We start from the raw sequence: 17222 nt of genomic DNA on the forward strand, positions 1-17222 counted from the left end.
ATTGTAGATTCAAAATAAACTAAATAAAAACAAAATAAAAGGTCTATAATTAATATAAAAAGTAACATAAATACAAGTTCTGAATATATTAGGTATTTACATCTATAAAATTGAAATTTGAATATAAGCTGTAACTCCAAAGAATGAGATAAACTTCGTATGAATCCAAAGTGTGATTAGTTCGAAATATTAAGATGAATTTACTAATGTTTGCAAAAGTTTTTAAATCGGAGGTCTTCCATGAATCGTACAAACATTCTTTAAAAGAAGATCCACTGTGATGAAAGAGTGGAGATTAATTAATTTGAGAAAAACAAACGTACGTACCTAACAAAGTTCGAGGTTTCACAATACGTTAATTGTTGTTTAAAATGAGACATCAGAAATTATTACTTATCATTGCCATTAAAAAAATTTAAACAACTCCATTGGCTTTTAGATTTTAAGAAGTATATGAAGGCCTCAGTAGTCAATCACTATAAATCGCATTTTCATTTCACACAATTTAACCCGACGCGATCGTATTTTCCGAAAGGTATACCCGTCGTACTGATCGTAATTATAAGTACCCAAGTAATTTGCTCGTAAAACAGCTTTACCAAGAATATTTCGGGCTTCGACCGTAAAGAATTACAAGAATTTTATGCTTAAAATTCTGAATTCGTAAAACAATTGAAATATTACCTGTATAATTAAGCTCTTTAAATGTTTACAGTGAAAATGTGCTTACTGTTGGACCTCTGAGCTCTCCGTATAACGAGCTCTAATAAAGGACCTATGTTAAAAGCGAATCTGTCTAGGTCAACTGCGGCCTGAATCTAAACGCGTGCCTGCAATCAAATTCATGAATGACTGACTGAATGAATTCACCATCAACTCTTTGAATGTTTATGAATTAAAAACGACTCCTTACAGACGAGAGTTGGCTTGTAACTTTCCAAATTGATGTTTTCACACAAGAACTTTTTAGACAAAGTTTTTTGAATGAAAATTTGCGAATAGAGTAGACCGGGGCGAATAGGAACACGGGACGAAGCGGATAAAAATAAGAATATTGGCCATATTCATTACGTTGTTATAGATATCAGCATGCTGACTGTCCACATTACTTCGTATACCTTCTTTACACTTAATCCAATACATCTTCAATTGTTTCAAACCATTCTTTGTCACCAGCACCTGTTCAAATCGAAGCGAACGCAACGAAAAAATACGTTATTCGAAATTTTACATTTAAAATGGCAATCTAAGCTTGGAAATTCAAATATGCTGATTATTATTAGTCTCTAAGATGTCTAAATTCCGTATAGTTTTTCGCTGTTAAATCTGAACTGATTCGATTCGCCCCGGTCTACCCTAAGTGATTTTCGTGGAACTGTTTAATTACTGAAAGTTTATTTAGGTCTCCGGATAAATGAGTCTTGGTCTCACACTGTATTTGTGTGACAACTTTAGAACCATTTAATTGTTTGCGGTCATCGTTCTGGGTGTTTATAAATATGCAGCGGTAAAAGTCAGGTATACACTGAGGTTACAGTCCTTCGTTTTCAACTTTTGTTTTATAGCTTTGTTTCTGTCGTTCGCCTACAAAATGTCAACACATTTTGTTCGGAATACAGTTACAGCACAAACGTTACTTGCATGTCTAGCGGGCAAAAATCAGTAAAGTATAAAAGAAGTGCAGAATGCTTTTGATAATTGCAATATTTAGATCCCGATTTGTGTTGCACTTATCCAATGTTAATTGTATTAATACCTATGACATTATTCAATAGGAAGGGGTAAATATTAGCCTATAAAAGTATGAGTATTACCTTTTCCGTGTCTACTGTGTTAACACTTTAAATTCCAAGTGTATTTCGATTACAATGTAGTAATCCCTTAATTTTATGAAATACTGTATATTTATTACATTTAAAAAATTATGTAGAATTTGTAAGATAGGATTTTGTTGGCTGAATAATGGGATGGTACAAACTTGGTTTGAATGTTACTTCTTTTAATTTAATGCTCTTCGGTTGGAGGTTACAGGAAGAATGCCCTGGAAAGGGCACTGTTTAGTCGGTAGACCCTTTCTTGTGTACGTAGCTCTCGCTCTGTTTATTGCGCCTCGAGATACGCTTTCCCTTCAAAAAGCATCGATTGACGAAACGCAGATGTCTGGTGTTAAACTTTCCCTTCACTAAAATTATCTTACAAATTGAAGTTAGAACTTTAAAAAATGTTCGACTTTAGTTTTTACGAATATTAACTTCTGTGATAAAAAAGAATTTTTTAATTGGGTTATAACTTGGTTATATATTTAAAGGTTTTAAGTTGCATAGTATCGTTACATTTTTTTTAATTTGCGTATGTAACACTAGAACTACCGACCACTTAAACTGACTTTTACAAATTTCTTTATAAAAACCATAAGCATGCGTTTATTGAGATTCCAATTGAGTTGCATTTCAGTTTTGCTATTACTGAATTAGTTCCGTTAATAATTTTTCATAGAAATATCTGTATCTTTTCAATAATGGTAAAAGAGGAAATCAGAAATAAGACGTGCTGACCCATCTAGTAGTTCTAGTGTTCAGATTCCGAGTTAAGACACTTTGAACATGAAAAATATTGTATAAAGATGATTACTATTTGAGCACTTGAAGTTGCCTTCCATTTGTAGAAGACAGAAACATAGCGAAAAATTGTGTCTATTTCTGAAAGTTGCGGCACTCAAAGTGTCAATAAAGACTCGCAGCTTTTTGAAAAAGAGATTGTTGCGATTGGCTCACGAGGACTTAATTGACCCTGTAGTAAAATGGAGAAAAACGTTTTAATAACTTACTTAAGTATAGACGGTTTACCAGTTTCAATTTCTAATTGGTTTTACTTCAGACTAAACAAAAAACCTCTGCTAAGATGGATCATGCGTGAAAAGTTACTTAAAAACTGTAATTAAAGTTCGACTTATCATTATCTGCGCCGAGTCCGTGCATGTCTCCCGACGCAAAGCAACCAGAATCCTAAGAATCCAGAGTACATTCATGTATCTTTAAATCTTACGTTAATAATTACGAACATACCTGTTTCAGAGTTCTTTAGGGTCGCCGAATCTGATTCCGATATTATTTATTTAGTAAGATAAGAAACTACCCTTATAAATCTGCCCCTATAGGGGGTGTTTCATGATGAAACTTTCGTCCTAAGAAATTGAAACTTAGCTAATTGCTAAAGGATGTAATTCGAAGGAAACAATGTTACATAACCCATTCGAAATTAATCACACATTGACCGTATAATAGAGTACTTAGCCAAAAAGATTATTCATACACCCTGTGTACAATGATCATAAATTTCTATTGCCATTTAGTAGTTAACAGCTAGCTAACTTCACTAGTTAGTAGTAAAAATTAAGGTGTACGAAAATTAAAACTTGTATTCCTTTCAAGCTAAGTCCTAAAAGAATAACCCATAATTAATATTATCGGATTTACAAAACAGGAACAGTAATGGTGAAAGTGATGGTTTCGAGTCTTGGAGATTATCTTTAAAAAACCCTGGTCGAATGGGTTAAGTAGATTCTAACAAATACCGTTTTGTAAATCCAATTGAAGTGAAAAAACGATAAAAAATTTAAATTTACGGAGAGGTATGATTGAAGGGGTTGTAATCAAGGATTAAAAAAATTCAAAAAATAATTGTTTGAAACTGTTATATATCGCGTCTGATTGAAACTATTTCAAGAACCGAAACCAATATCATAACTGTTTTGAATCTCTGGTTGTAACAGATCTATAATTTTAAAATTCACGCATATATAGATACAAGACTACTCTTTAACATATATAATTAGATAAATTAACTCTTACCTCTAATGAAACTATAAGTTATAATAAAGAAAATACGCTTATTTCAAAGGAAATAGAATTCCTCTGGAACAAGCACTTTTCCCCATTTTCGAAGCTTTCTCAAGCAATACCGTTTGATTTCTTGCAAATTTTCATTGATCTCCAAGGGGGTCGAAAATTGGGTTCGGATTTTTACGATTCTGCCTTACTGTACGGCGTGCCGATAAAGGTTTATGACAGCCATTCTTTTATCAATCAACGAACTTTAGCTTTAAGGACTGAGTTATTATGATACTTTACGTTTTACTTGCCAACTAAAATTCCTAAATATCGTTGTCTACTGTAAAATGTTTAACCTCATTTTCATAAATTCGTGAATTATAATTATCAATGAAAAGAAAAGTTATATTATTAATTTGGCTAATTATTATTTTACTAAAATATATATTGCACTTTTATATTTATCGCGACGTGCATTATCGTGTATTTATCGCGACGTAAGTACTTAAGTACATTTGTGTGAAGTCTACTTGGACACATGTGTCAACGAGCCCACCTCCTCTTCATTTTTTTAACTTCACTCAAAACTTTGACACTTAAAGCTATACATGACTAGCCACATACTCGGAAAATAAATGCATGACTGTCGTACAACAATTACAAAACAATTAATTAACCAGTTAACTGCGTTTGACGAGTATACATGTCACTTTAAAGCTTGAAATGATACTAATTCTTTTAACGATGAATTCTTTATTTTTTTCAGATAAACATGTAATTCTTCTTTGTTTTGCTCTAGTTTTTCATTAAAATATACCCCAGGTGCATTCGTACTGCGGTTGACAAGTATATACACACTTCAGTTTTTGATTTTTTTTTATTGCGAAACAAGGAATTTTTCAAACTGAATTCCAACGGTAAAAGGGTTAGTAAGAATTATATCTTCAGATGTCATTCATTCGACGTAATCAAAAACAGAATAATGTTCAAACACTAGGTAATATCCTTCTTATATCTAACTTTACAAGTTTCTTTTAATATTGTCACCAATTCGATCTCCTTTTTCTCTTCTTTTTGTTCTTCCTTTATTCTTTCATGCTATTCTTCTCCGAAATCTAAATCTTCCTATATTCTCTCACTTATTACCTACGCTCTTTCTTTTACGCCGCTAAATGTCCTTAGATCTATAGCTTCTTTTTGCTGTTCAACTCTTCCCTTTTTTTGCCTTGCAGCCTTCAATTTTTCATTCTCCTAGCTTATGTTGGTAACTTTTCTACGCGTCTGTTTCTTTCGTCAGTTGTTTTTCTTTGCACGTCGTTCGTCTTTCTTTTTGTGAAATCCTCATACGTTTTTACTACGTTCATTTGTCCACTTCTTTCCAATTTTCTCGATTTCATCTAAACTTCTTTGCCTAACGTTGCAGAATTGCCGAACTGATTCCGAAACTGATTTCTCCTAATACCTATTGTAAACAGTAGTGAAACATTTACTGAATATTTTAAAAAATTAATCGAATACAGAATAAAATTTTCTTACCTAAGATCTCTTCAAAAAAATCACTGAATGCAATCAGGTATACACTGAATGTAAAAATAAATGAAACCTGTATGTTACAATTTTCTACTTGAGTTTAAGTTTTGTTTACAAATTTATTCCTTTTAAGAAGTACAATCGGATACAGAACATTTTATGTACAGTGTGTTTAAAAAAAGTGTTTCAATATTTATAGGCTACATAGAATACACTACACCGACAAAAGTCTCAGTGAAGATATATCGATATATCAACTTTATCTAAGTTATAAACATTTTTGGAATTATAGCAGTGACGTGTGCATCCATACATACATAAATATCACGTTTTCATACGTAATATCACAATGTGTCTACTAATTGAAAACACTTACTTTTTTTTTAGAAAATTAAGACATTTTGTTTTAGAAAATCGAGTAATACGACGAAATATTTAATTCACAAGTTATATAGTGTTAAGTGCTATTATATCACGTTCTTATTTATTTAACCTTGGGATAACTTGAAGTTATCCTATAAGGATTATATTCAACTTTTTATTTGAATTTTTATATTTTCTATTCCATGCTTTTGCAGTTGGCACTAAAACATTTCTAAAATCGCGAACTTGTTATTTTCGCATAAACCGTTACTGAGATATGAGCACTGAAATAGACATGTCGCCGGCATTGGCGTTGCCCGATGTAAATACTGGCAGGGAGGTTATTCAGTCGGATTTATTAATGTCGATAGCACGCTTTTAGAAACCTACAGTCAACGGCATAAGTGTACATCCACCTATTGCACTCAACGTACATATAGGGAAAAGTAGGAAAAAATGAATATAAAATTTAAATAAAAAATACAGACATTAATCTGTATCAATTCAAAACAATGTAACATTTTTTGAACTTCATAATTGCTGTGCATTGTGAAAAATTAAATGAAGTATCATAACATATTGAAAAAATTGTAGGTAAAAGCATTCAACCACGAACCTTTATGTTGGGCAAATTGTTTGGAAACGATTGTTTTGAAACATAACAGAAATGAATATCGTGAATACGATGAGGCATATTGTATACATTATATATCGGTGAGGGTTTATACGAAAATAATACCGTGGCTTAAAAACATGTTAATATATTATTTAGAACAGTACATATTTTGGAAATAGTTGACATTTTGATCTACGATCACTAAGGTTTTCTTACTTATTGTCAATATAGTGTGTCTTATTCATCATATAGATATTGAAACAATTTTTTGATACAGTATAAGACAAAACATTCCGAAATATTTTCTAAAAAAAAATGGAAACATTATAATCGTAATAAACTGTATGGCATTAAAAAAGGTATAATTATTTTAATTGATTTATATTTTACAGTTTTAATATTGTTTTTCAATCAACAGTTTTATCAATGTCTTACCTTGTGTTTTGAATATATGAGATTCTAAGTATTAATTTTTAAAGAGTAAATACCACAAAATTTCATTTTTATGCAATTTTACTATATAGAATGAATGTATATACATACGTTTAACTTCCATTAAGTTAATAATAGAGCATAGGTTTACCCTAAAAAAACCTTAGAACAGAAATTTCAAAATGGTACGAGCTATATTACTTCCATCGCCTAGAATATTTGTAAAAATCTTCTTCTTGTCGCTTAAGTTCTTAATATTGATCAAGCATCATTTTTGAATTAACAATATAATGAATAAATTTATAAGTAATTAATAACTAATAAAATAATTTTTCAGGAGAAGCATCGAAAACAATTGATTTGATATGTAGATAAGATGGATACTTAACGTTAGATTTAGTATTAAGCTTATTTGGTAAATATTTGTGTCGATTATGATTGATGCAGTTACACAAATATATATCCTAATTGTTTACTTTTAAACCTCCAATTTCTAAGATTTAAATGAACGAATATAAATTCTTCTAAGAACGATAGAACAAACTGTATGATAAATGTCCGTGAATTTACTGCTAAGTCTGTCTAGTTTTTTTTAGGTTTCAAACTATGTTCAAGTATACTATACATGTACAGGATGTTTCAGAAATATACGTCATGACCACCACAGCATAATTTTCAAATAATGTTCTTCCAGTCTTACAATGCTCTGCCGAGGGTGTATACAGTAAAATGACTTTATGGCGAGAGTGATCCACCACCATAATAAATAATAGAAAATAATTGTCGACATAGCAGAGCTTGCGCATTCAGTAGTATAAATAGACCTATATTTAAACATGACTGATAAATATATTATGTAGCAATAGTATGTTATAAGATAAAAAGAAAAATAAAATAGAGTAAAATAGGGTAGTCAACAACGTGAATAATTAGTAAATAAATAAAATAAATAAAAAGGATAGTAAAGTAAAAGTAAAGCAGTATATCAAATAAAATAAATAAAATAAAAGAAGAAAAATGTAAAAATACTATATATGTTAATAAATAACTAAAATATAGTAATATGTTGTTACACTCTTCATCTGATGGAGAAGAATATAAAAACGTACATCCTTTGCTCGTAAAATTCATCTTGACCTTCAAAAAGACGGTTAAAACTTTTTATTTGTTGCATCGTGTTGTACTCATTGCGAAAGGAAATAGTCCGAGAGGAATCGTGGGTTGGAAATGATTCGTTTGCTTGCAAATTGCTGTTGGAGTTCCCAGGGGAAAGCGAAGGACCGCGATATCCAGTGTCCCTTTCTGTTACACGAATATCGATTAGTTGGGAAAGCGAGTGCAATAACTGCGTTCTGCTATAGTGCAAAATGACAAAATGTGACGCAATTCGACACAAGATAAGTTATGTGGTGTTCAGACCGGTGACTCATCGTATAACAAAAAGGGACACTGGATATCACAATTAAAACAAATTATTTATTTCCAACCCATGGTTCCTTTCTGACTATTTACTCACTTGCCAAATCGATTAAATCGAGCTTTTGAATTTTGTTAAGTGTTAGTATCAAAGCACTTGATTTGCTCCTAAGTATTTATATTTTAAACAAATTTCTCTATTAATAAGGATTAACACTACTAAATGATAAAATTTTTTTGGCCATTGAATATTAAATTATTTATTTCAGAATCCAATCTAAATAATTCCATACTCTAATTTAAATCTTTGTTAATTTTATTAATACGTAATGAAAAGTAGTTAAGAATTTTTTAATACAATAACGTAATACGAAATGATAATAGTAAATTATTTATTGTTGTTGTATCATCGCAAAAACAAATAAAATATAAAAAATATTTCATCTGTTACAGGCAAACTGTCACTGAACCAGTTACTTGTGAATTTTTAAACAATTATTTCAATTTTAGTATCAGTTTTTAAAAACGGGAAAAATATACTGTCATAATATTAACATGGAAGGCAGGAATAATAATTATGAAAAGTGACTATTGAATTTGATACTCTTTTCACTTGCCAAATCAATTAACTCCCTTAATCGTGCAAAAATTGCAGTAATAATAACGATTACTACAAGGATATTCCATTTTATACATTTTGTATGCCATTAAATAAAAGGTATATCTGTAGTAATACAGTTTACGATGTTTATTTGAATTTATAATTTAAAAGGAATTTTAGAAAACATAATGTATTGTTTTACCACTTTTCTCCACTTTTTGTTTTATGGAGTTAATCGATTTGGCAAGTGAGCTATTCATGTATTTTTGAAACGTCCTGTACAATACCTTTCCAATACCTTACCTGGACCAATAAAAAAGACTTTTATCTATGCTACTTTTGGAACAAGTTACATACAGAGATGATGTCGATCAACATAAAAAGTACTGGTCGTGGGAATTTTCGAACTTAATATCAGGGCGAAGAACCGTGCTGAACAGAATGAGGCGGCGTGAAACAATTTATATCCGCATTACTCAAAGCTTTCGAGTTTACGGCTAGTGTACAGCTTCACGAGCAGATTTTTTATGATTCCAGCTGGTGGTCACGTCGTTCAGATTTCATATCCTATAGTGTCTTACGACTTACCGTCCAGCAGGGATAAAGTTCAAAGATGAAATCTTAAATATACCATTTCTTATGAAGAAGCGTTATTCGTTTTCTGAAAATTATATTCAAACCAGAAATTTGTCACAACTACGGTACGTACAAGACAAAGCCGCAAATGCAATAAGTTTTTTCACTTGACAAGACAATTAGAACATATTTGCAGATAGCATTTTGTTGTTTACATAAAGATTTATGCTCTTTTTACGGTTTTTAAAAGTGAGCTCAAAACTGTATTAGTTTCTAATTTCCCCCAAAAAGAGTAATCAATATTGTTTACAAGTTCCGAAATCATCGATGAATCGATCCAGGTTTACTTAGTTTTGTTTTAGATTACATCCCTAACGTTATTATATTCATTAACAATGAATTGTGTGCCTCGTACATTTACTACAACGAAAAGGGAGTGATACATAATACGAGTCAAACAGAAGTTTTTAAAAATACATGTCGATCTATGATCTACTGATATTTCTTTCGTATTCAAATGGAAGGAAAAGACAGGACATTTGTAGGAAATATAAAATCCATATGTCACACTTTATTTAAAATTTACTAAATTTTCCATCGCAAACTTCAAACAAAAGTGAAATCAGATACGTTCTGGGTGGCCATAGGAAATACGAGATAAGGTTCTGAATACATTGTTGATTGTTGTGCTGATATATCTCTGTCAGCTGTAGATCTTGCGAAAGGGCTGAACGTCAATCATTCGATGATAAATCGACGTTTACACGCAATGGGGAAATCCGAAAAAAGGGAAACTGGGTGGCATATCAATTAACCAAGATACACTGTAAACGACAGATGGAAACCCGATATGACTAGATTTCAAAGCTTTAGTAAAAAAGCTTCTTTGGGAAAACTGTGACAAGCGATTAAAAGTGGATTTATTTCAACATTGTCAATTCTCCAATTGCAGGCGATATTTACATTTTTCTGTATGAAATAGTGAGTAAAATTTTTATTTTGTGCAGATTTATCGTAAGGAGAAAGCAACACAAAACGAGAACTAAAACGCTTTTAACAAAAATATAGAAAACAAATATAATCGAACCTTTATAAATTACAAAATTTATTTATTTCTTACTGCTTCGCCAAAGAAACTTCTGCAAATTGAAATATAACAATTCGAATTACTTATCTCATGTTTAATACGTATTTTACCTTCACAATTTGGATTCAGAAAACCCAACCGTATAACTTATAATTTAAGGACAACTGGGGAAAACCGAAATTCTAATGTTTTTCTGTTTTTACCAAAAAATTAGGTCGCAAAAAGAAGTTTTTACAAGGCTAGATCTCTTTGTTGGACTAAAGAATATAAAAATGACAATTCTTGTTTTCCGGCCAAACTACGGGAGCATATTCTACAAGTGAAAATCACAAAAAAAATGTTATTTGAAGTTTGGTTAGAAACGCTTGTCGTAAACACGTCCAACCTTTCGTATTTTGAGAAGTAAAATCCGCCGTTACCTACTTACACAACACGCCCAACCTTTCATATACTGCGGAGTAAAATCGGCAGTTATTTATTTCAATTTCATTTGTTTATAACTTTGTAATAAAGCGTTTCTAACCGAACTTCAAATCACATTTGAACACTTTTCTTATTTCTACTTGTAGAATATGCTCCCGCAGTTTATATATAAACTATAGATTCTACACTACCAAGATATAAAAAAACAACCACTTCACTGTTAAAATGGTGAAAATTTCCAACTTGGAATTTTTAACATCGTCTTCACGGAACACAATGATGATATCTGTTGTGGAATTCATCTAATAATATTATAAGGACCATGATGAATGTTTTAACTGCCTTTTGTAGTTTGTATATTATTAATTTATACAAAGTATCGACGCGTGCCGCTACCGCGTGAATCCTATAAGACCACAGGGTTTACGATCATGTTTAAAAACCTTTGCAACTCGATTCATTTTCTACATCTATTTTAAATGTATTCTACTCGAAAACTTAATAAAACAAAACCTCACAGTTTGAATATTTTTTTACCTTCACTTTTGACTCGACTTATCATAGTCCGATTCTATTATTAAAAGTATTTTTGAATATAATAATCATGAAACGCTGTTACTATTGACATAAATTTATTTTATTTATAAAACAATAACAGCGTATCCTACTGAAATGAATAAAATAAGTAAAACATGATCTGTAAATTTTGAATGTGGATCCTCTAAATTTCCAAGTATTAAGATTGCTGATTGAATGACGCAGTGAAAACATCTTGATGCATACGGACTTCGATATCTAAACTGCTATTTCTGATAATTATTAACAACGATGAAATCCTTTGAATAATAATGTTAAGCTGAAAAAGACTGCTGTTATGAAATAATAGCTCGAAATAAATTAACGAACCCATGATGGGATAGTTCACCACACTTGGCTTATGCGCTAGGTATTGCACCCTCTCCAAGCGTTTAATCTGTTTCTGCCTGAGTAACATAGTCCGTCTGGTATATGTTCTTCAGATGAAACCGAGGTTTACACATATTAAAAGAAAATGTCCTAAAATAAAAATAGTCTACAATAAAACAAATATATTTAGTTGGATAATTCCAAAAAATGCACAATATTACTTTATTTCACTTTATAATTGTAAAACGTTTTAAAGAAGTAGGATTCTTCAAGTTTACTTTTTCCTCTTACAAAAATCTCTTCCCCGGAAAAACTAGCTGCAGCACATAATGCTATTTAAATGAAATTCATCTCTATATATTGTACGACAACGTCATCAATAGATGAAGGTGAAAAATTTATGTATAATACAGAATAGAGCTTTATTAAAATGTTAGACAATAGACTGAACAATGTAAGTCAACATCAAAGAAACAATTTTAAAATTGTTCAGATCAAAACAAACAATTTTATTGTATGTTGCAATAAATATGCGTCTAAAATTTCGAGTTCGTACCACTTCATAATCGAATAGCAGTTTGAAAAACCGACGAAACAAGATCTTTTCAAACAAGAATACCCTTATAAAACGTGATAATGCTGGTTAGGCAGCTAACTGTTGAGAAAACCAGCTGGCCAGTGGAGGGATTTGGGCGGGCTCTAGAAGAGAAGAAATTCATCACTCTTAGCATAAGCGATCACTTGCAGAGCCCCGTACCTACTTCTTACTTATACGGATAACAGTGAAAAACTTGGGATTTGTATGAAATATGTATGTGGCCGTCAAAGCCTTAAAAGAAAATTAAATTGATAGTATACCTACATATATATAAAATGAACAGAGTAGTTTATTTACTACTCATTATTTTACTGTTATGCTTGCTTGTGTTAAAATATTTGGACCAATTTAACGTTGAATATTTTAAGTGCATATAATTAATTAAAGAAGTTTGAAATTAACCAGAAATTCAATCAATTTCTTAAAATTAAAAATTAAACATCATAAATTTTAGATAATCATTTAGAAAGAGGTTCTCCTCACCGATTTCAATAATTTTTAGGTTGTCAGAAACGTGATTCTAATCAACTTTTTCTTATAGTATGTATATATAACTTCGGTTTAGCTTAGTATTTTATATAACCGTCAAAAACTCGTATCTATACAGACACAACCATCACACAACCATTTTCGCTATAGTAGCCTATGTCTCCGACGGTCAACTAACTGATTGCGTAGTAGCGGTAAACCTCAGTATCTATAAAGTATATGTTAAAAAGAGATAATGCTATAGTAGTCGAATGGTACCACAGATTTTCATAAAATTGACGTATATTATAAAAATCGATATTTTCATCAACTCTTTCCTCTGACCAGAATAATAAAACCTGGTATTGGTATCAGTCGAGGTAATTTTTTTCGGGAGGGGGGAGGCACTCTTTACTTTATAATTGTCAGACACTCTCTCCGCCCCTAAAAACCGATCAATACCAATACCAATTTCTATTATTCTTATCAGAGGAAAAAGTTGATGAAAATTGGTGTTACCGCCATAGTTCCTGTTTTAAACAATTTACCCGTTATATTTCCAGGACTTGTCCGACGGGATGTATTTATAGAAAGGGTCGAGAAGTTGCCATCCTATTCTGATGACGCGCTACCTTGAACGTGCACGTATTAGCACAGTTCAATGTAGCAGTACCAATAGTTTGTCATTATTGTCTTGGAAACTAAAACCGAATAGGAATATATATATATTATACGTTTAACAGTTTGGTCTTCACATTAGATATAATGAGTCATACAACTATTTCAGACTAATTATAACTGTAATTACAGTTACAGAAAGAGACGGATGTCAAAGAAGAAAAATGAATGGTTTCAGGAGTATTACATCCGTAGAATCTGAAACTAAAGGAAAATAGGGGTTGCAACGTGGATGTGTATGTGTTGTCGCCGTTTATTAACCGTTCGAATCCCAAGCGGTGCGATCGCGCTTCTCCGTTACACAGTTTAAAAATGCCAGTCTATCGGTTTGTAGAATCAGATGAAGCTCATTTATTTCTTTTCTTTATAATTATTCATTTTTATTTTTGTTATTACCCGCTTAGAACTAGAAAAATGCAGCGGTCGCATTATTTAAAATTTATTTTGTAAAACTGGAAAAGCATACTTCAGTTTCTGAATTGAAACGAAAGAAGCGTGATCGCACCGTTTGGCAGTTTCCGACGGGGTTTTGCAAAAACCCGTGGGACACAAAGGGTTAAGACCCCCAGCGTAACGTTGTAATGCTACCACCGCTAGATGTCTTAATCGAAAGCGGTTTTCTCGCTAGTGAATTTTACACACTGAAACGTTATAAAGTGTTTAGTTTTTTAAAACATTATCGCTTCTCGGCTCAATGAGCTAAGATCAAAGTTGTAGTATCTGTTCTTATCAGCTTAATATCTGATATATTCCGCAATGCGGAATCAGAATATTAAACTGATTTTTGGAACTTGAAGAACAGTTCGAGCTTGCTCGTCGTTCATCGGAGTCGATTCGGCATTGCATTTCCGCCGGATTTGGCTCAATTAAGTAATTAAAACAAAATATTTCGCACTGAAAAAGCGAGAATATACATTATTTACTTTAAGTATTGATGTTTTTTCATTACACGTTTAATAAGTCTTTTTTTTGACATTTGTCATTTTGTATAAAGAAGTATTACAATGAAATGGTATGTAAAGCGTAGTAAAAATATCTTTATAATAAATTGTTCAAAGGCTGTCACTAGTAAATCACACTAGTAAACATTTCAAATCACTTGTTTTCATAACTAAGTTATGTGAATTCTAATTATAACAAAAAATAAATGTGTACTCGTAGGAGCTGTATTATTAATCAGAATCTATTGTTATATAAGTGTGAAACTCAAAAGTTTGAATAGATATCTTATTCAATAATGACATTTCCTAAGTTATCTTGGTAATTAATCATTTTTTTACCATTATACTCCTAATACTTTTTATATAATATAATGGAAGAAATCTACTCATGTAAAAAATGTATATTTCTATTTAGAAAAAATAATGCAACTGCACATATTGCATTTTTGAAAAAAATCGTGATCTTACGAATGTAGCCCTTAACCTTTTAACTGAGGACGAAGACTTAATTCGTCGTTCAAATTTTATTTAATTTTTCACTAGTTCCTCATTTTCGTATTCATTTAATAAATCAATTTTGTATTTCATTGAGTCGTAATTTTCGCACCCGTATAAACTATACAATATTGTAACCTATCATTGTGAAATGTTTACTGTATTAATGTAATTTATTTGGAGTAGCATTTTCGTGAGTGTTAGCATTTGGAAAATACGCAGTTAAAATGTTAAACCAACCATTTTTCTCCTTTAACATTTTGTTATAACTGAGTTTTAACTTGAAAGAATTACGTGAATCATCCTATATAGTTTCAAATACGGTATTGTTGTATGAAGCATTTTATTCTTCCAAATGCTATTTTAATTTTATAAGACAAGTGTATTTATTTTTCAGATTTTCCACATGTATTTACAACTTACTCTCAAAAACACAGAGCCATATAATTGTATACTATATTTCACGTACATAATGAATGTTAAAGTTAATGTTAGTGGGTAAAGTTCTGCGTAATTCATAATGTCATAAATCTTAACTCATATACTTTAAGTTTGCATAGATTCAATTAAGAAATTAATTTAAAAAAGAAAGGAAAGTAATATGTATATAAATACAGTGTATGAGAAGAAACAGTACTTAAATTGGTAAAATAAATGACATATACGGATAGATAACTACTTTTAAATATAAGTATGAAACTAAATGTAATAAATTTATGTTATATATTCGAGTGATTACATAGAAAATGTAATAAACAAATGAAAGCTCAAACTTCGTTAATTACTGTTCAAGATTACATTTTAAAGCATGTTAACGCATTGCGTACCGGCTAATTATTTATCAGAAAACTGAATTGTGCGGATAGCGATTTTCAGTGAGACCAAGTTATATCGCTATATATAAAAAAAATCAAATATATTGTTATGTAATATATTATATTTTAAATCGGCAATTAGTTCTAATCAAATTTAATGTTTCTTTAAATGCTGTGGTAATTAGCAAAGTTATATAGTTAAGTGTCTTTATATAAAAACGAGATTTCTCGTTAGCAGTATGCAATATGTTAACGACGCCTTTAAACGTCTCATGGAAATCATCGCCGTCTGCTAACTACGCCTGAACTTGTTCGACGCTAAGAATAAGCGTAACAAGCACAGCTACTTTCGTGCCGCACTGGGCAAGCATCTTGCTCCCTAGCAACTTGCAGTCGATAAGTTAATCTCTCAGTCTTATTCTCGCTATAAAAAGATTTTACACCTCTCATGATTCTGCGGTATAAAATCGAACACAATAAAATCAGGTTTCTCTTAAAACCCTAGAATAAATTGCTAAAAGAGTCTTCTGGTGCAGAAGCGGCTTTTTAAAATAATCCGCGCAATTTTATTTTTAAATTAAACACATTTTTTATATACATCTTTGATGTATCTGTAGTATCATAATTTTATTCATAGAATGATATTGTAGATAATAATTCCAGATGATTTTAGTTTTAACTATAACAACAGAAATATGTACAATGTATGTGTGGGAAAGGATAAGCCAATTAGGCCAGTAGTTTTTGCAAAAGTGTGTGGGCGGGGAGGAGAGAGAAGGGCGATATTACAAACAAAATTTCGAGAAAAATACGTGTGTCTAAAGTTATTCAAACAATTTTAAAATAAATCGTTTAACATAGTATAGATAAATAGTGCTTATGAATGCTGTCCTTATTTATTATTTCACAACACTTTTTCCTCCATGAAAAATCCAAATAGAGACTAAAAATGGTATAACCATGTTCTTCGTTTGCGAAAATTTCGTCATCTCTTATTCTCAGCTTTTCTGCCGACCTGCTAACAAAACTAATGTCAACTTCCACTGGGTACCTCTTAACCTTAATGTTTCGCAGCTTTTCTCGCATGCGTCTGTACTTCTCTGTTACATTTTCGAGTGTTTTAAAAAAGAAATTTTAAATATTTGCGATCTCTTCGTTCAAATGTTTTACAGTTTCATACAAGTCTCCAGATAAACTGTGCTCAATTAAAATTGAGTTATCTATTTACATGCAGAATTTTTAGAATACAAGTATAAATTTTAGGATGCGAATAATGATAAAATAATTATCGATTAGTACAGTGGTAGAAAACGTTGGATTTTAGAAACTAATATATCCACGTACTCACACGTCTAGTGTTTTGAACGTTTATAATAACTACTTATAATTTTACTAATGATGTTGCGAAAAATAAAGTCGCTTTGAAGATACATTATAAGAGTGTATA

At 31.0% G+C, this 17222-nt stretch overlaps 1 protein-coding gene and 1 non-coding gene across 21 annotated transcripts in view; one reads left to right on the plus strand and one right to left on the minus strand.

Annotated features, from left to right (window-relative positions):
- LOC116435176 (uncharacterized) overlaps positions 1-17222 on the minus strand; it is a 384264-nt gene that overhangs the window by 261050 nt on the left and 105992 nt on the right. The gene's annotated exons all lie outside the window — the stretch shown is intronic.
- On the plus strand, positions 14203-14395 carry LOC116435266 (U2 spliceosomal RNA). The gene has a single exon (XR_004236729.1). It is a non-coding gene; the product is annotated as a U2 spliceosomal RNA (small nuclear RNA).

The sequence above is a fragment of the Nomia melanderi genome, chromosome 11 (genome assembly GCF_051020985.1).
Source record: "Nomia melanderi isolate GNS246 chromosome 11, iyNomMela1, whole genome shotgun sequence".
Lineage (NCBI taxonomy): Eukaryota > Metazoa > Arthropoda > Insecta > Hymenoptera > Halictidae > Nomia > Nomia melanderi.